Raw genomic sequence first — 20,414 nt, 5'->3', positions numbered from 1 at the left:
GACTGAGGTGCTTGAGGTGCTTGAGATGCTTGAGGTGCTTGATGATTGAGATGCTTGAGGTGCTTGACATGCTAGGGTTGTACTTGAGGTGAGAACCTAGCCCAAGCTTAAAGTGCTTAAGGGCCAAGCTTGTGGTGGGAACTGGGCCTATGCATGAGGGGCTTGAGGTGTCAAAAAGTCAAATATTCAATCCCTACAAGGAGGGGGCGAGCCCTACATGAGGGGGGATAAGAGAGAACACCCACACACTCACAAGGCATGCATGGTACAAAGAAAGCAAAAGGGACACTTGTCAAGTTCCTCCTCATGTTGCCCTCATGGTGTGCCTGAAGCCTATTGGTTTGTGACCCAAGGGGTCCAATGATAATTTAGGATATTTAATTAATTGATTTTGCATTTATCAAGTCCTCTCTCTCTGAAAGGGAAAAGGGGGACACTTGTCTCAAGGCTACCCTTGCTGCTTATAATGCCTCCTGCTTGTGATTGGCTAGGTCTAGAGGGGTCCAATGAGCTTCAAGCATGAGCTACAAGGGGGGGTCGACCCAAGCAAGCTAGGGGGTTGCTTAGGGGGTATACTCACCCACACACACTCGCAAACACTCTCATTGTGTGCTATTCAAAGTGTAAGAGCTCCCTCTCCTTCTCCAAGCAAGTAGAGGTTGAGAGCCTACACCAACACTCTTGGATATGGAGTGCAAATCCAACCAAGAGCCATGCTTCAATGCTTAAGCTTGCCATCTTCTTCTTCTTCATTACTATGCTATTATGTATGCTAGCAAGAAGAGTTATGATAAGTGAAGAACTATTTCTTTCTCCTATGAAATGTTTCTTCTTCCTCTTCCCTACCCTCATTCCCTGCTAGCTCTCTCCACCTTCGAAGGTGTTTGAGGTCTTGGGACTGAGGCTTGGGATAGTTAAAGCTTTCTTCAAGTTTATGTTATGCTTGTGATGCATGAAGTTTTCCATCTTCATTGCATCACCTAGGTTACAAGGAACACAAAGATTGTATTGTAACAAGTCTCTCTTAATGGGAGAAATCATAATACTAATGCCTATTGGAGGGGGGACCGGCTCCACATAAATCCGGTCCTCAACTGTTGTCATATTCTCTAAATTCTCTCTCTTGCAAAAGTATTGTTCATGCCAAGTTAACTAATTGCTATGATTATGTTGCTATCTTCAATTATGTTCACCCGCTATGCTCACAAAGTCATTTCTCAAAAGTACTCTCATTAATTTCCGCTACTCTCAAATTAAATAGGCCAATTTCATTACATTGGTATCAGAGCATTTGGTTTCTCTTTTCTTGCTTAAGAAGAGAGGTCCTTAAGTAGCCTATAAATGGTTGATGTTGTTAATTATATTAGGGTAAGAGGAACTGGGATCTATTATCGGTTTTGTTGAGCCCACTATGTGGGGGATGGTGCACACCTCGGGAGCTTTGGACTTAATAATGGAGTCTTTTTAGACTTGCCTACGGCTTTACCATTATTGAGCCATAAGAAGTCCGAAAGGAGCTAGCCCTCGACAACTCTGCTATGTTAGACCTACTCCTCTACTCTCTATAATTAACCACTTTGAGCCGTGGGTGTAGATACTTAAGAGCCGATTTTCAAAGGCTAAGAGGAGTGGCAACTAAGGTTTTGAATTGCTAAAGCATACACTAAGTACATACATAAATTTTGTTAACATGGTTGACAATAATCAAGAGAGTAGAATGAACATTGATAGCTTTGATTTTGCACATGAAGGTGCTAATGATGATGCTCCCATGTTTGTGAATTATTTCGTCACTAGGTTGCAGCAAGCTATGGGCAACCCCGCTTTGCAAGCCGAAGTTACTCAACAACTTCGTGCTTATGGAATTTCCCTTCCTCTCCAAGAGGGGAGAGAGCTTAGGAGGCCTCTTGAAGAGATCCCCAAAAGAAGACTCTCTCCCATTCGAGAGGTCATTTCTCAAAAGTACTCTCATTAATTTTCGATACTCTCAAATTAAATAGGCCAATTTCATTACAAAGGTCATGATTTTCCACACCTCCAGGACGGTCAGGAGTAGAGCACTGTTTATCGTAGCAAGACAAATAGAGGTGGTGGAGTCGTATATATACTTGGGTGTGACTTTTATTGGCACCACTGGTAGATTCTCCATGGCCTAGGCAGTTAGAGATCGCCTTACGTGAGGATATGCAGTGTTGGCCACACTAGAGCGCTGATGTCACCAGGCCCACTTCGAGGAACTCTGCACCAAGGGTTGGCTTTTTGACACTTTGGTACTGCTATGATGTACATTGCCGTTGCATGGGCACTAAGGCTATCAGCATCTCTATGGACACAGATAGAGCGTATACAGATCATCATAATTTCACGTTTGCTTCACTGCAAACCTGCAGTTCCACATGACATCGAGCAGAGCTCGCTGCAGCACCAATGTTGGTGGAGGCCTTATTTCAGACAGTCTGCTTTATCCAGCGCATGCGAGAGCTACCATCAGACAAACTTTTATGCAGAGCTTTTGAGGCATCGATACAGCTACTCCAGGAGGGAGAGACTGGTACTCTCAGGTTACAGGGTGGTTTACATCTCATGGCTTCGACATCACAGACCTACCTCCTTTTTAGTATGATCAAGACTCTCTCCACACACACCTCTCACACAGTGAGCTAAACTGTCACAAATTGATGACGTGGCATAACCTACTGACAATAAGTTGTTCCCAACTTATGGGACATTGCCGAGGGGACAAAAGGGACACAAAGGAATTAACTTGCGTAAATATTGCTGACGTGGGTGGCTGTACGGACGTCGTAGATTGCACTGGCTGTTGACGCGGCAAAATGTAGATTGCGTTGACAGTGTTGACGTGGCAGAGCTGTACGGATTTTCGCAAACAGCGCTGGCTGCTTTTGAACTAGAAGCTTTTGAGTTACTGGTTTTGGGGCTCTACTCTTGGTATCCCTTTGTAAGAATAAAAGGAATCCAAGGGCCTCACTCTTCAGATCATCTGGACGGAGAGTCTGAGAGCTGAGGACCTGCGGGAGTTGTACTTTGCTCAAAGATTAATACAAAAAGAAATACCGAAAGAGGCATGAGTCTTTGGGGCCAATCTCTCTTGGCACAAAAGTACGCTGGGCCGTGTCGACTCAATTGAACTGTGAATTTGTCTGTGAAGTGTTTTAAGTGAATCTCTCTCTCTCTCTCTCTCTCTCTCTCTCTCTCTCTCTCTCTCGTGTCGCGACAGATTCTAGACTTGGGGTGCCCAAGTTTGTTACGGTGGTATCGAAGCTCAGACGATTTCTCTTCTACCCGGAAATCCGATCCTTCTTCTCGTGGCACACATGGATTTTGAAAAGAAACAGACGACTCCACCTGCCACCTCTAGAGTGGGAGGCAGTATGGAAAATTCAAGTGGATTAGTAGAGAACAAGTACGGGCCACCTCGGCCTACGCAGTATCAACTCATGAAGATGCAACGTGTCACAAGGCGGGCACCACGTGCCAATAGAAAAGAGCAGACTTAACAGACTTTTAGCACTTCAATAACAACTGAATTGAAAGAGAGAGAGAGACGACACGCGACACGGAGTGGCGGAATTCCACCCCAGAGAGTATTGGCCCCAAACCTTGGCGCCCCTTTCGGTATTTCTTTATATTGCATCATCAAAGTACAAGCCGGTACTCCAGACTCTGCACCTTCTCCAGGAAGCATGCCAGAGAATGAGCCCTAGCCTCATATTTAAAGGCCCTTGGCCTGAAAAGCAGTTTATATGAAAAGCTTTCAAACTCAAAAGCTTCTGGTCCAAAAAGCAATGCCAAAAGCTGCCAGCGCAATTTACGGAAATCCGTACAGCCTGCCACGTCATCAGCCAGCGCAAAATGCGAAAATCCGTACAGCCTGCCACGTCATCATGTCAGTACAGCCTGCCACAGTCTGCTGCCTTAGGGTTAGGGTTTCTGGCAGAAATTAGGGTTTGCAGGTTTTAGGGTTAGGGTTTCTAGAATTAGGGTTTCAGCAATTAGGGTTTCTGGCAGAAATTAGGGTTTGCAGGTTTTCTGCACTCGGGCAACCACATCCTCACTCTGTGACACTTCTTCTGCTGCTTGTTCTTCTTAGGGTTTAGGCCCCTCGGCCGGCATCTGTAAGTTGGCTCCATTCTTTAGGCTTCGACACGTCAGCAGTTTGTTACACAACGTCAACAACAAGTTGATGTGTCACGATTTTGACTATGTTACAATATTACATCTACTCCTAGTCGCAAAGTGCCATGCCAAGGAGAACCCCAACGCTTGGATGGTCACGACCCTTCGCTCAAGAGACATACCTCTTCGCCAAAAGCCACACTCCTTCGACGACTGATCACACCCCTTCGCTCTATGGTTGCGACTCTTCGTCCAATGGTTGCAGCTCTTCGCCGAAAGGATGTGTCCTTACGTCTAAAGTCGCGTCTCTTCACCATGAGACATGTCTTTTCATTTGTGTCTCTTCGTCTCCTATATGAGGAGCCTATTGTACTTAGTTTTAAAGCATTCATTCAATCAATCAAACACACATTCAGTCTCAGTTTGATCTTTAGTATGAAGTTTTAAGTCTTAATTATAGGATTCCCGGGACCTGAAGGTTTTGAGCCCCTCACCCTCGCGGCTACCCTCTTCCCCCCTCTTCCGGCGTTGCTTTGAAGCAGAAGAAAGGTGGTACACTCACACAAACGAGCATGAGGTAACATGAATTTTTATGTTTCAATTAGACAAATAAGAAACAGAACACGGATGTGTGTGTGCGGCGTACCCACAAAGTGTGCTGGGTTTTGGTGTTGGAGTCCAATTCGCGAACCTCTTCAGTAGGATGTGTCCTTTCGTAGTTGGCTGTGTCCCTTCATGTGAACAAACACCACCCTTGGTTCGTGCCTCTTGGCATCGGTGTATGTTTGGCTGGCGCCTTTTCACGCTTGCACCCCTTCATGCGAAAAGGCGCAGTGCAGGCAGCCAACCCTTTCTTCTGCACTGGCACCCCTTCGTGGATGGCAAGGCGTTTCTCTCTCCCAAGCGGTAGTGCACGGCAATCTCTTCCGTTGGAGAGTTTTGTACGTTGAGTGTTTTTAACGCTGATGGATCATGGCAGCCCACTTACGATTTGACACTTAAAATTATTATACAATGTCTAACTTGGCCGGCCTTCCCCCAAATTAACCCCAAATTTAAAGCCAATGTGAACAGCACCCTTGTAATTTTTAACCCCCATGTGACAGTAACCCTTAAATTAAACTTATAAAAAGTGGCAAAAAAAAAAGGCCAACGATGGGCCTTTTATTTGAAGGTTCTCCTCCATCCTCTCCTCCCAGTGCTGACTTGGTGTGCACACTCTGTGCGCATTATTCTTCGCCGACGAGAGCAGTTGGATAACCTGTTAGAAAAATAAAATAAAACATTCTTTGACAAAATCTTGCCCGACAATTTCACTCCACATGCAGTGATAGTGATTCTGGGTTCTCCTGCTTAGAGCTGGACGTTATAATTATTCCCGATTGCCCAACTCCAGAGCGCAAACTTATTCCAGAAGGACTTTTCGTTGTCAGAGCACCCGTCCTAGAACCTGTTCCCGATCGAGAACCTGCACCTGTTCGTTATTCCCTTTGAGGCATAATTATGCCGAATTCTCAGGACGGAGGTGGTCTATCTGACGATGCCCTTACTCTTATCAAGGAGCAGATGGCCACACTTTCCACAAGCCTCGCGTCACTACACACTCGTTTGGATCAGATGCAGACGCAAAACACTTCTCGGAGTCGTCTTACGACTTCTCGGACGACTAATGCTGCTTTTCCACCACCTTCTTCCGAAGCTTCGATGAATGAACCAAACGAACCAGATCCAACTGATGATGTCGACAATTGTGAACTTCAATTACTTAATAAATTTTTTAATGCTGCACAGAAGAAGAAACTGGATGTGAAACTGCCCGAGCCGTATAATGGTCGTCGCGACAAGCGTGGGTTGGACCAATGGCTGTTCAAAATTACGGTCAAGAGTAAAAAAGTTGCACTTGCTAGTTCTTTGCTCAAGCACAAAGCATTTCTTTGGTGGCAACGACAGGTTGCTTATGGTAAACACACACCTTCTTGGGACAAATTCCGGCGTGCTATTCACAAGGCGTTCGAACCTACCAATGCGGATTTTCATGCCCGGTCCTCTCTTTGTCGCCTGAGCCAAACAAGTTCCTTGGCCGCGTATATCACAGAGTTTCAGAGATTGACTCTGGAGATAGAGGATCTCAGTCCCTCTGATAAACTATACAGTTTAATTGACGGGCTTGAACCAACCTTGAAGGATGATGTGCACAAATACAACCCTACCACTGTTAGGTGCAGCGGAAGTGAATGTTGAACTTTGCTCAAGATGAGTGCTCCGAACTGTGCTCAAGGGTTCCTTTTACTTACGGAAGGGAGAGCCTTCCGTTCCTTTACTGAGAGAGTGGAAATGATTACAAACGAAGTGGAAAAACACTATGAATGAAGGTGCTGAAACTGAGAGATAGAGAAGAGAATACGACACCAAAATGTTGTCAAACCCTCCTCCAAGGGTCCCACTCTCTATGGCGAGAGAGGTCTATGCTATTGATTGCACAATCCTCGTACAATGGTCTAAATGCAATGGACTTGCCGACGATGTCGACGACGAGACGGGCTGAAATTTGGAAACGCTAAGGGCTGACTGAAATCTGCAAATCTTGTATTTGCTGAATTCTGACTCTATGTCGGTGACGACGGCGGTGATGACGACGCGACTACGATGCATTGAAAAGGTAGATGCTGAAATCTGCGAATAGCGGGCTGAATCTGCAAATTCTGGCCGATTAAACCGTGCGGCGATATTTGTTGCGGGAAGGTGAGATTTGCGAGGTTTGGGGGCTGCGGTACGGAGTCTTACTGCTGAAAATGCAAAACGCTGATGCTATGGCTGTACTGTCGCCGGGAATCTGCAAAATGCTAGACAGAGTTGCAATCTGCAAAAACACCAGGCTGTCTTGTGATCTGCAAAAACGCTAGTGCTGATCTGTTGCTGTTGAAAACGCCAAGCTGATCTGCAAGGAAAAACGCTGGCTGGTCCTTGTGGCTGAAGACGCTAGGTTCTCTTGCCGGTCTTGCTGAGAAGGTGCACTGCCAGATGCTATTTGCTACATCTTCTGCAAGAAAGTGCTAGCGCTAGGTTTCCTTATATATTAGCTTGTGAAAATGCCCTACCCAGTTTCCCAACAAAGTCGCTTAGTAATAATAAGTGAAGAATGGCTAAAATAGGGAAAATGGGTTCTATGCACTGTAATATGCTCCTGATGGGTACTGACTGTAGTTTGATGATCATGCTGTGTGCAACCAGAGGAAATGCAACTACTCTAAGTGTCTGGACATGCACGGTTTGCGAACAGACTCACAAAGGTGCTAGAACACTTCCTAAGTTAACTAAATCCTTGTCACGAAGTAGCTTGTCCACATGCACATAGGGTTATATGTGCACGTGACATCCCCTCCTTTTTAAAGTGAGGTACTGGTACCGAACTGTATGGCGTTGAGGGAAATCGCCAACAACGTCTGGATGAATCTTGGGAAAGATTGTTCGCTGGCCCACTCTGATGTGTGGGTCGTGCGATACTTAAACTTCATAAAGGTCTGCAACGCTTGCTTCTTTGGGCTGTGCCGAAAGCGACACAAAGTGATCTGAGGCTGCTTCAATGGTTTAACTGCGTCTATGGATGTAGGTCCACGTTCATCAAGAATCTCCGAGGAGGAAAATTCCTGAAACCACTTCCAACACAAAAACATGAATATACCCATTCCATGTAGAGTGACTTGAAAAAGACTATTCTATTGAAAAAACTGTGCGTGCTATGTAGATGAACAAAGTGACGAAGTGCCAAACCGTTCATCAAACACACGCAATAAATGGGGTCGAAACTTGTCTTTTTGATCTAAATCAATCAATTGTGGCAAATCACAATGGAAATGTGGATGCTTGATGCTCAATCCTTCTTGTGCTCTTTCGGATACTGTGTCATGCCAAGGAAGAAACATGGAATGTGAATTCCTTGAATGCAAACTTTTCTTCCTTTTAAGAGTGATCCGCATATATCCGTGCTCATCCATGAGTGAATCATGTGCATCGTACAATATGGCATGCCTGTAGAAAGGGAATACATAAAGACAGTGACGAAAATACAAGAAACCGTCATGAATGAAACACTCGAATAATGGGTGCTGACTAATCACGCGGACACACAATACCTCCTAAGAGGGTTCTTTGGCCTCAACTTGAGAGGCAAGATCGGTTCTTCGTGATTGATCGATTCTGCAATGAGGTTAGTTTCAAAAGCATCAACTAAAACATCATCGTGAACAATCACGTCTTTATCATGTAAATCATCATCATTGTGAATAATCACATCTTTATCATGCAAATCATGTGTGTCGTGCTTTGGAGAAGAAAAGACTAAGAGAGTCTCCTCCTGATTCTTTTCAATCTTCGCTTGCACATTAGAAATGAGAGATGAAGAATGAACAACTTCCTCCCCATGAATGACAATGGGAGTCTCACTTTTGGCATTGAAAGTAAAAGTATTGGCTGCCCAATCAATGAGAGGGTTATGCTCACGAAACCATCGAATGCCTAAAAGCATATCACATCCTGAAAGAGGAGATACTACAAATTTTCTGCGGAAGGATACTTGTTGAACCGTGAATAACACATCAAGGCACTCTCGTGTAATGAGAGTCCTTATCGGGAGCGAAGCCCGACACCTCGAAAGGAGATGTCTTGCTAACTTCCAAGCGGGCTCTTTCGACAAGAGAGTCACTTTTCACATCATGCATACTGCCTGGATCAAACAATATGACAGAACGTTGGCCCTTCACATGACCATAACACTTAAAGACTCATCAATGGGAGGATCATGAGAAACTTGGGTCATAGTCATGTTCTCATTTATAGCATTAACAGAGGATGTGGGTTCTGTGGGTTCTTTAGATTCGCTAGATTCAATCTTAGGACATGTTTTCTTTATATGACCCTTGACGTGACAATGATAACATCGACCTTCCTTATAATAAATGCTTTGTTCTTCTGACGTGATGTATCCTCCTAAAATTCCTTGTGCTGCTTTTTCATCTGGAGCGAGCTTAGGTTTAACAGTTGTGTTAGCTTTACCCTTAGATTCATTTTGTGAGTTCTTTTCTGAGAGACTAGAGGAAGATTGGTTAGAAGAGTTACCATTCTTACCATTCTTACCGTTCTGCGGGTTCTGAGGAGTCTGAGAGGTACTTTGAGAAGTCTTGTTCTTCTTCGGCTTTTCTTTATTGTGCTTCATCTCTTGTGCGAGAGCAATCGCTACCGCCCTTGTTGTGATCTACGGGATCGAAGACTTCGACATCAAACTTGATGTAGTCGTCCAACCCGAAAATGAAAGCCTCTTTGCGCTTCGCATCCGATTTGCGTAATTGGGTGCCAAGCTGCAAAACACGGTTAGAAAAAAACACGACTGGAGTACCATTTTGCTTAAGATTGCGCCGATCTTCCTTTAACCGTGCTAGGTACTGAGGTGGCAAGAACCGCGCCTTGCGCTTGTGTTGGAAGTCGGCCCAATTGAAAGAAAGGGGCACGCCGTCTGCGGCTTCCTCTAGGTGCACGGCCAATTTCTCCTCTTGCCACGCTTGATAATTAATGGCATCACCGGCAAGATACATGGTTGCCGTCAAAACTTTGCTATTCCTTGTCTTTTTAGTTGTCGCAAAATAAGCATTGAATTGATGCAACCAAGAATAAATAACATTAGCATCCATCTTACCGTTATACTCTCCGTGACAGGGTTGTTGGAATCCGCTTCTCGACTACTTGATGATTCGTCCACGTCCTTGAGTGGGTTGGACTTTGAGGTGAGAATCTGTAGGACCAACTCTTGCATGTGTTGATCTCTCTGCGCCTCACCTTGTAATTTCAAGGCCGCTCGTCTTTCGTCGGCGGCCATGCGCTCACGCTCACGCTCCAAGGCTGCCCTTTTGTCTTCGGCCACCAAGCGCGCTTTCTTGCGCTCGCGATTAAAGGTGTCGTGTTGCGCCTCTTGTTGTAGCATCATATCCATCATCGACTTGACCAAAGCCTCCATAGGATTTGGTGCAAACCGTGGCGTAGATGGGGAAGGGGGAGGGTGGAACCCGCCCGTAGGGCGGTAGACGTTAGCTTTCACCCGAATCTTTAACAGGTGACTTTACGACTCAAAGCAATGACTTAAAAGGAACGTGTAACTGAGATTGGAATTACACTTCAAAACAAAAGCACGGCCAGGAAGCTAGAATGCTCCCAAGCAGACAGTGACGCCTGTAGGCCCCAAAGGTTGGCCCCCCTTTCGGTATTTCTTTATTACTCTTCAGGAATGAGGAATAAGCTACAAAACCCAAGTCCTTGAGACTTCCATGTGCATCCAGCTAGATGGCACCTGTGCAGGCAAAATTTTGGCAGCATAATGGCTCCAAAACTTGCCCTGGACAGTTTCCCAAGCTCCGACTTGTTTCCAATAGCATAGACCCAAAACAGTAATTACAGCACGCTGTAAGTACTGCTTTTTCCTCCGTTTTCAGCCCTAAACAGCCCCCGAACTGTCGTCTAATAGTGGGGCCCTGCTCCCAATGCTCCTGACATCATGACGGCTGCAAAATAGTCCAATTTTAGCGAATACGCAGCGTTGAAAATGCACCTGTGTGGTGAGGTTATCACCCTCACCGGTGCCACCTTTGGTGTAGTAGTTAGCTACACCCGTTTCTGTTCAGAGAGGCTCTTGCCTCGGCACAGAAGCATAAATCCCCACAGCTGTACATTGGTCAAATGAGAAGCCCCCTCGTGGGGCATAACACAACTGCTCGTAGGGGAGAGAGAGAGAGAGCAGTGCGTAGCGTGCAGGGCATCACTCCTGGCACCGCACTGTACATGAGAGGAAAAGAAAGCACTCCATAGCTCTTAACGTGTGATAGAGAACTCCAAAATGAGCCTCCCAGCTATAAATTCAGCGCTACCTTCTCTTGCATGAGGAAAGTGCACAGAAATGTGTCACTTGGCACAATTACATGTATTTTCCCGTTTCCGGATGCCGGCTAAAAATCTCCCGACCGGTTGTCCAGTTGACTTCGCGACAGAGTAATAAAATGTTCCCCTTGTCATTCCAGAGCTAACAAATGCGGACACTTTTTTTGGTCCAAAATAGCAGCTCCCTAAATTTTAGGAGATGCTTCCATGGCACTCACACGGGTCGTCTGACCATCAATCACCACTGGAACCACATCGAAAAATGCAATGTCGGCCAGCTATCAAGTGATTTATACTCGTAGCCCCACCGTGGCTAACCTTAATCCATTTGTCCAACTTTAGTGCTCACTGGCCGTCCGGCCTAGACTCTCACTGTTCGCCTCACACCATGCAACTCGGGCATTGGCATTTCCAGAGGGGTGCTTTAAAAACAAGCCAAATAAAATTCTCCCAAAAAGAAATCAACAAGTAAAGTTAGTTGCCAGAGACTCGTGATAGAGGGTCGGAAAAACCTCTTGCTGGGGAAAATTCTTCTTCACCACCTCCATGCTCATCACCTTCATGCAAAGTATCCATTCCGCTTCGGGTGATGACCATACACTGAGATCTTGGGTTCTTAAATTCACGAGGAACTTGGGTTCTTGAGGGTCTTGGGTTCTGGGGTTCGAGTCCTTGAGTTCTTGAGTTCTTGAGGTTCTTGAGGTTTTCGAGGTTCGTCTTTAGCTTGCAAGTTGTGTTAGAGAAGGCTTTTCTCTTACCCGAGCTCGACTCTTCCATGTGGGCGCACCCCTTGGCAGCCTTGCGCTCACACCAAGGTTGCTTTTTCCCACCTCACGTCGATTGGCAGGCCGTTATGTGCACGGTCTGCTCTCAATGAGTGAAAAGAGGAACAAGGGGGGGTTGGACAAGCCCTTCTTTCTTGAGTTTCCTGTCACTCTTCAAAAACACGATTATGAATCGACACGCCCAAGTGGTCTTGGGTTACGTGCGACTGCATTAAGCAAAAAAAATTCTTGTGGTTCTTTCCTTGAGGGATACAGAACACTACCAAAGCTCTGATACCAATGTGATGTGCAGAGAGTGCAAATGATTACAAACAAAGTGGAAAAACACTGTGAATGAAGGTGCTGAGACCGAGAGATAGAGAAGAGAATACGACATCAGAATGTTGTCAAACCCTCCTCCAAGGGCCCCACTCTCTATGGCGAGAGAGGTCTATGCTATTGATTGCACATTTCTCGTACAATGGTCTAAATGCAATGGACTTGCCAATGATGATGACGACGACGAGACGGGCTGAAATCTAGAAACGCTAAGGGCCGACTGAAATCTGTAAATCTTGTATCTGCTGAATTTTGACTCTATGTCGGTGACGTTGGCGGTGATGACGACGCGACGACGATGCGCTGAAAACGCAGATGATGAAATCTGCGAATAGCGGGGTGAATCTGCAAACTCTGGTTGATCTGATCATGCGGCGAGGATCTGCTGCTGCGGGAAGGTGAGATCTGCGAGGTCTGGGGGATGCGGTAGGTAGTCTAACTGCTGAAAATGCAAAACGCTGATGCTATGGGCTGTACTGTCACCGGGAATCTGCAAAATGCTAGACTGAGTTGCAATCTGCAAAAACTCTAGGTTGTCTTGTGATCTGCAAAAACACTAATGCTGCTCTGTTGATGTTGAAAACGCCAGGCTGATCTGCAAGGAAAAACGCTAGCGCTTGTGGCTGAAAATGCTAGGTTCCTTTGTCGGTCTTGCTGAGAAGGTGCATTGCAAGATGCTATCTGCTGTCTCTTCTGCAAGAAAGTGCTAGTGCTAGGTTTCCTTATATATTAGCTTGTCAAAAATGCCCACCCAATTTCCCATCAAAGTCACTTAATAATAATAAGTGAAAAATGGATAAAATAGGGAAACGGATTCTATGCACTCTAAAATGCTCCTGATGGGTACTGACTGTAATTTGATGATCATGCTGTGTGCAACCAAAGGAAATGCAACTACTCTAAGTGTCTGGACATGCACGGTCTGCGAACATACTCATAAAGGTGCCAAAACACTTCCTAAGTTAACTGAACCCTTGTCATGAAGTAGCTTGTCCACACGCATATAGGGTTAGATGTGCACGTGACGACCACCTTGGATGCTGCAATTGGCTATGTGGAGCGTCTTGGCGATAATCTGTGCCCGACACGGAATTTTTTTCCTTGTGATAGATCTTCTCGCTTTTCACAACGCGATTGCAGAGAAAGCTATAGCCAAAGTCAACCGCAACAATCTGAGTTCAGACAGCAAGCAATAGAGTCTTATTCAACCTCAAGGTTCTATTCTCAAGATCGACAATCTCAAAGCAGATCTTCTTCAAATGTTCCACTTTATTGTGGTAAAGGACGTGGTAAAGGACGTGATTTTTCTCAAGATTGGCGCTCAAATACTCAGCAAGGTTCTTCGTCAAATGCTTTAGACTTCAAAGAAGGAAGGATTATGTACAATTTGCGGTGGTGACCATAGATGGTATCAATGTCCAAAGAGACCAAATCCGTCTAATTTGAAAAGAAATTTTAACGCGGAAACATCATCGAATTCCGAACAACTAGCTTCTGCTCAAGATAAAGGAAAATCAGTGGTCAATACAATTCATGTCTCGACGGATACGACTATTCTTATGAAGCATATTTAGTGTGATTCTTCAGTTTTGGAGCCTCTTTCAAAGCAAGTTTTGAGCCTTCTTGGAACTCTCAATGGTCGCTCCATCAATGTTTTGGTGGACAACGATTGCTTGAATAATTTCGTCAGCACTCCGATACTTCGACAGCTTGGTTTGCCAATTCAAAAGACATCTCACTTATATGATGTGGAATTAGCAGATGGATCAATTTTAACTTGTGATGAGACAGTTTGACAATTGCAGTTCGAGATTCAAACTTATGCAGATCAAGTGGATTTCGAAGTCATGCCTTTACAACATGATTCTTGACCAGCATTGGTTATTCCAATATGATCCAGCTGTCACAAACGGGAGCGCATAACAATATAAAATACATTCGGATAAATAGGATTTATCCCTTATTGTTGAAGCCAAAGAATATATATATATATATATATATATATATATATATATATATAGAGAGAGAGAGAGAGAGAGAGAGAGAGAGAGAGAGAGAGAGAGAGAGAGAGAGAGAGAAGATCAACACAGTACTGGGGACCAGAAGATGGGCTGGTTTCCCCCTCCCCTTATAGAGAATCCTTTATTAGGGAGAATCTTTTTACAAGCACAAGAATTGGAGAAAACCCCTCCATTCTAATTCTCTGACTCGATGGTCGTTCCTTCCCGTAAGGGAAATCTGAGAGACGAGCTCTCAATCCTTTTTCCGTCTGTACTCGGAGTTGAGACTCCGCAGACAATTTCCGAATTCCGTTCCCGGAATTTCCAAGCGTAGGCTGAAGCCTTCTCGCTTCTCCTTCGCGATGAAGTACCTGCAAACACACGCAAACACGCGACAACAATTCGTATGGCGAATCCACAATAGATACCTGTCGCTCTTGCACAAGAAAAGCGACTTCCGTGCTTCGTAGTCTCTTGATCTCTTGCGTTATCTGGCGATAGAGTCTTCTCTTGTTGACGTTGGTAACTCCCTTTCAGTGAGGGCATGTGGTGCTTTTATAGCTCCTTGGCCACGGCACGAATAGCTGCTCGCGTAGAGATCGCGGTTGTTTTTTTTGTTTTTTTTTTTGGGCTGCTCTATCTGAAATAGGGAGAGAGAATTCGTTGGCAGGTTTTGTTGCTCTATTTTCTAAGTGGTTGCCCACTTATGAAGTGGGCGGACGGCATATTTTGAAATTGGTCTCAATCTGCCCAAAAACTCAATAAAACCTTATAAGTTTAAAACAATGCTTTTCACAATACTTCCCAAGCGTCCTTGGATGCAACCACATGCACAAATGAAATGTAGACATAGATTCCTCGCGGGAAAGCGTTTGCTCTTCCCGGAAAACTCGTTCAAATTTTCCGCTTTTTAAGAAAAGCTTCTCAGAACCCATCTTTATTCATGTGCTTGCGTCTTTACGCGTATTCCTCTTTCCAGTTTGGATTTCCTCTCGGCTATGGTTATCCCCTTTCTGATGCACCAATCACCCACCTTGTGACGCATCAGGAATACCCATCACCTAGTCCTTTCCTACCGAACTTACGGTACAATCCCCTTCACGATGCTCTATGCACCCATCCTATGACTCATTAGAGATGTCCGTTCCTGGATGGTCGGATACTTCTTCCTGATGCTCCCTGTCACCCATCCGATGTGACGCATCAGAAGTACCCGTTCCTGGTGGCCTTACAGATATTCCCGTTCACAGTGCTCCCGTCATTATTTTGAATGACGCACTAGGAATACCCTGTACTCGGATGTCTCTAGTGAGAAAAACCCTCTCACTTAAAATTTCAATAATTCATTTAGAATTATTTTCTTGGTGTTCCAAGCGAGAAAACCCTCTCACTTATAAATCCAATAATTCATTCAAAATTATTTTTCTGTCAAATAAAGCCAATTTAGCAACATCCCTCTCACTTATAAACAGTTGTCCTCACAACTGTAGAGGTCGAACTGAACTGCCGGGGAGAAACCGGAAAATTTCAAATCTTGCTCGATGGTGAGAGCTAGTCCTTTCCCAAAAGAGAACTTAGTAATTAAATCAAACAAAAATTCAATAATTTAATACTTACTTTACCGGTTCGTGTCCTTCCTCTAGTACCTCGAGGATATCCTTCACCAATCATAAACTTACGAGCCACGTAAGAACTCATCATTCACGTCTGTCCGAGAATCTGTTAACTCACTTTCGCCTTCTCAACCTTGAGAAGAATATTCCTCCTAGAAATCAATCTAGGTATCTGTCCTTGCGCATAATCCTGCGCTGTTGGTCCGGAGGGTATTAAACCTCTTGTGTCCTTCCACATAGGGAATGCCCAAGTCATAGAGCATTAAGCTCGATGTCTTTCTTTCACCAAACAGAGTTTGCTAAAGAAGGTTCTTGTTTTGGGCCGTCGCTCAACGTAGGCAGATGGTTCTAATCCGAAGATTCGTTGTGCACGGCGGCACTTCCTTCCAATCTTTTTCTCCTGCGAGTTATTACCACCAGAAGTGTTTTCCTGACGCCCATTAGCGTCTCTTCCTTACAAAATCATAAAAAATGATTCACCTTGCGAGCATCAATGACGACCTGCAAAACCTCTGGCAGATAGGATTCTAGCCATAGCATTTTCTGAATGTACGTTCAAACCCGGTTCACAATAGAGCGAACCCTCTTTGATTCTTACCATTTTGAAACGGTTGGCGAACTATATTCTTACGAACATAATAGTTCGAATTTATTCCAACAGCGTGTTAATGCTACTTGACTTGCTCATGGAGAAACATATACCGCAACCAAAAGTTGCTATTGGAATGGTAAAGGCACATAGCGTACTCAATGATCAACGACCATAAAAAAACCTCTTTTCCGTAGAGAAACTCAAATTCCTTCTACCGAACACACCTCAAATAGAGATTCTTGTGTCAGAATATCCTTGCGCTCACAAAGGCGCTCAAGAGAGTATAACAAACTCTCGTCCAGTTCCTTGGCATAGGTCTGCATCTTCGTGTGTTATCCATGTACTCAAAAGTGTACATAATTCTTAAGCTGTGTTAAGAGTTTCGGTGAAATTGGGAAATTACCTTCCCTTTGTAAGATCCTTAGAGCGAAGATGCTCACCTTGACGATCTCTTGGCTCGATCTTAGAGCAAAACCCACTCATCAAATAATGTAGGATTTTAATCCTTGAATTCCTCAAGCACAGGCCGTAGTCGTCGCTTGTTCCTTCCCTCGTAAAGAGAGTGTTCATTCACTTGTGCAAAAAGCACTACCATATCTTTCCTTACTGGGTAGGGGGTGTGGGCTTTAAGAGTATTCAAGCTTAATGAAAGCTTTTCTTTGCTGGAAAGCTCAGAATGGTTCCTTCATAATTTCCTACCCACAATAGCAAGTAATTTGTTGGAGAACTACCGGATACCAGATCAATCATGGACCTTTCAGATGGTTAAGCAAAGCAGTTCATCGTATAAAACAATGTTCTGACTTAACCTTACTCTCATAAACACTCATAAACACTCGAGAGTGATTGTCTTGGTTAGACACGTGCATATCTCGTGCATAAAATCAATACGCAGTTGATGACTTCCTCAAAGATTTAACTTTTGATCAAAGACCTGCCCTCTTACTTAGAGTTTGAGGGTCTTCTATTCAAGAATTCAGGAGTCAGATTGAATTCCCTTACTCCGAACTTTCTATGTTCAATGGTTCCCGTCCCACTACGGGGATTGGATTCTATGTAAGGTGTACATTTTCAGCTTTTATTGCCGACTCTACCATCTCTGCAAAGTATTTTGCAGATGTGTCTACAAAATTCGGGCAAAAATCCTTTGTTGAATTTCTTCATCTTTCCTCCCTCAGAGAGGGTCGAGAGTGGAGTGACCTTGGCAAGAGTGAATCACTACTTGCTTTGACTCACTCGTGTTTCTATTGGGCAAACCGATCCCAATCTTCTTGGATGCCTTCCTCAAAGCGTAGAGGAAAAAAATTTGTCGGAAAATTCAGCCTTGAATTGAATCCAAGTCTTGTTGTAAGTTTCTTGCAGAGCTTTGGTATACCACCAAGTACTTGCGATCCCCCTTGAGGTGTTTGGTCACATGTCTCACCTTCGACACTTCTAAGAAATTGCCATTTGCAAAGGCAACTTCAAACTGTTGAATGAAAGTTGTAGCTTTCGGGACATGAAGCTTCCCTTCCGTCAAAAGTATCAAACTTAACCGGAGTGTTCTGAGGTCTAAAGACCTTCTTCATATCCTTCCCGGAATGACGGGATTTCTTGGCTATGGTTATGGATTGATGTTCATGGATATTTTCTGGATTCTGAAGGATCTTGAGCATTCCGCTCCTTGGGTTCTCTAGGTTCTTCTAGGTTCTTGAGCATCATGCTCTTGTTGCCTTCTCAGAGAATCCCAAGTCTTGTGTAGACTTCTTGCAGAGAGAAAAAATTTCCAACTCTGCGAGCTTTTTCTTGCAGGACTTAGGTTTCCGCCTGCTTACTTCTCTCTTGGCTTGTTCCCGTATCTTCCTAGAGTCGTCCTCCTTTACAGAGAAAGCGAGGAGACCATGCTCTGATACCATTGTCACAAACGGGAGCGCATAACAATATAAAATACATTCGGATAAACAAGATTTATCACTTATTGTTGAAGCCAAAGGGGAGAGAGAGAGAGAGAGAGAGAGAGAGAGAGAGAGAGAGAGAGAGAGAGTGAGAAGATCGACACAGTACTAGGGACCAGAAGATGAGCTGGTCCCCCCCTTAAAGAGAATCCTTTATTAGGGAGAATCTTTTTACAAGCACAAGAACCGAAGAAAACCCCTCGGTTCTAATTCTCTGACTCGATGGTCGTTCCTTCCCGTAAGGGAAATCCGAGAGACCAGCTCTCAATCCTTTTTCCGTCTGTACTCGGAGTCAAGACTCCGGAGACAATTTTCGAATTCCGTTCCCGGAATTCCTAAGTAGGCCGAAGCCTTCTGGCTTCTCCTTCGCGATGAAGTACTTGCAAACACACACGCAAACATGCGACAACAATTCGTATGGCGAATCCACAATAGATACCTGTCGCTCTTGCGCAGGAAAAGCGACTTTCGTGCTTCGTAGTCTCGCGATCTCTTGCGGCAGAGTCTTCTCTTGCTGACGTTGGTAACTCCCTTTCAGTGAGGGCATGTGGTGCTTTTATAGCTCCTTGGCCACGGCACAAATAGCTGCTCGCATAGAGATCGACTCCGTTTTTTTTTATATTTATATATATATATTTTTTTTGGCGCTGCTCTATCCGAAATAGGGAGAGAGAATTTGCTGGCTGGTTTTGTTGCTTTATTTTCTAAGTGGCTGCCCACTTATTAAGTGGGCGGACGGCATGTTTTAAAATTGGTCTGAATCTGCCCAAAAACTCAATAAAATCTTATAAGTTTAAAACAATGCTTTTCACAACACTTCCCAGGCGTCCTTGGATGCACAAATGCAATGCAGACATAGATTCCTCGCGGGAAAGCGTTTTCTTTTCCCGGAAAACTCGTTCAAATTTTCCGCTTTTTAAGAAAAGCTTCTCAGAACCCATCTTTATTCTTGTGCTTGTGTCTTTACACGTATTCCTCTTTCCAGTTCGGATTTCCTCTCGACTATGGTTATTCCCTTTCGGATGCAGTAGTCACCCACCTTGTGACGCATCAGGAATACCCATCACCTAGTCCTTTCCTACCGAACTTGCGGTACAATTCCCTTCACGATGCTCTATGTCACCCATCCTATGACGCATCAGAGATGCCCGGATGGTCGGATACTTCTTCCCGGTGCTCCCTGTCACCCATACGATGTGACGCATCAGAAGTACCCGTTCCTGGTGGCCTTACAGATATTCCCGTTCACAGTGCTCCCGTCATTACTTTGAATGACGCACTAGGAATACCTTGTACTCGGATGTCTCCCGTGAGGAAAACCCTCTCACTTAAAATTCCAATAATTCATTTACAATTATTTTCTTGGTGTTCCAAGCGAGAAAACCCTCTCACTTATAAATCCAATAATTCATTTAGAATTATTTTTCTGTCAAATAAAGCCAATTTAGCAACACCAGCTATTAGCTTTCGAGGACATACTATCAATTTGTTCAAAGATGGACACGAATTGATTTTACGCGGGCTTTATCATGCAGAACGAGTTATTCAAGCCTCACGTGTACAAGTCAAACGGCATGATATAGTGGATTGTGAAACGAATATGATTTTCGATGCGGATGCAGAAATTATTATTGATGAATTTTTGAATTCATTAACTTCTCTTGAATCAATTGAGGAAGACAAAGATGATTTCAAGCAAGAAGTTTTTCCAAAAGATACTTCGTTACCAGACAAAGATAAGGACGATTATACTTTCTTTGATTCTTTGCTGGATGATGATATGCCAATTACAAGTCATGAAGTGGCAATTTGTGAAGATGATTTTGAGGAATTTCGGGATTCATTATTGGAAGATGAGATCTACAACAAGACCCAAATCCCACCATAAGTAGGAATCTCTAACCATTAAATCCGTTGCAAAATGAAGGAATGTATGGCAATCAGAAATGTAAGCGGTTTTGAAGTTTGTTTTTGGATTTTTCTTTCATGTTTTTTGTATCATCAGACTGATTTTCTGACTTGATAGTGTTATCCTGAGGATTTTGGAAAGATTAGTGGTCTTTTAGGGTACCTGTTCCACAGTAGTGCGGTTTCAGAGGCCAAAGGGAGGATAA

The 20,414-nt window shown here is 44.3% G+C and overlaps 1 protein-coding gene across 4 annotated transcripts in view; it reads left to right on the top strand.

Moving 5' to 3' along the window:
• LOC147448177 (glutamate--cysteine ligase A, chloroplastic-like) overlaps nt 1–20,414 on the top strand; it is a 141,356-nt gene that overhangs the window by 33,629 nt on the left and 87,313 nt on the right. The gene's annotated exons all lie outside the window — the stretch shown is intronic.

Source organism: Adiantum capillus-veneris, chromosome 11 (genome assembly GCF_014529385.1).
Source record: "Adiantum capillus-veneris isolate H3 chromosome 11, ASM1452938v2, whole genome shotgun sequence".
In the NCBI taxonomy this organism is placed as follows: domain Eukaryota; kingdom Viridiplantae; phylum Streptophyta; class Polypodiopsida; order Polypodiales; family Pteridaceae; genus Adiantum; species Adiantum capillus-veneris.
Note: the sequence above shows the minus strand (reverse complement) of the source record. Positions and strands in the feature narration are given on the sequence as shown.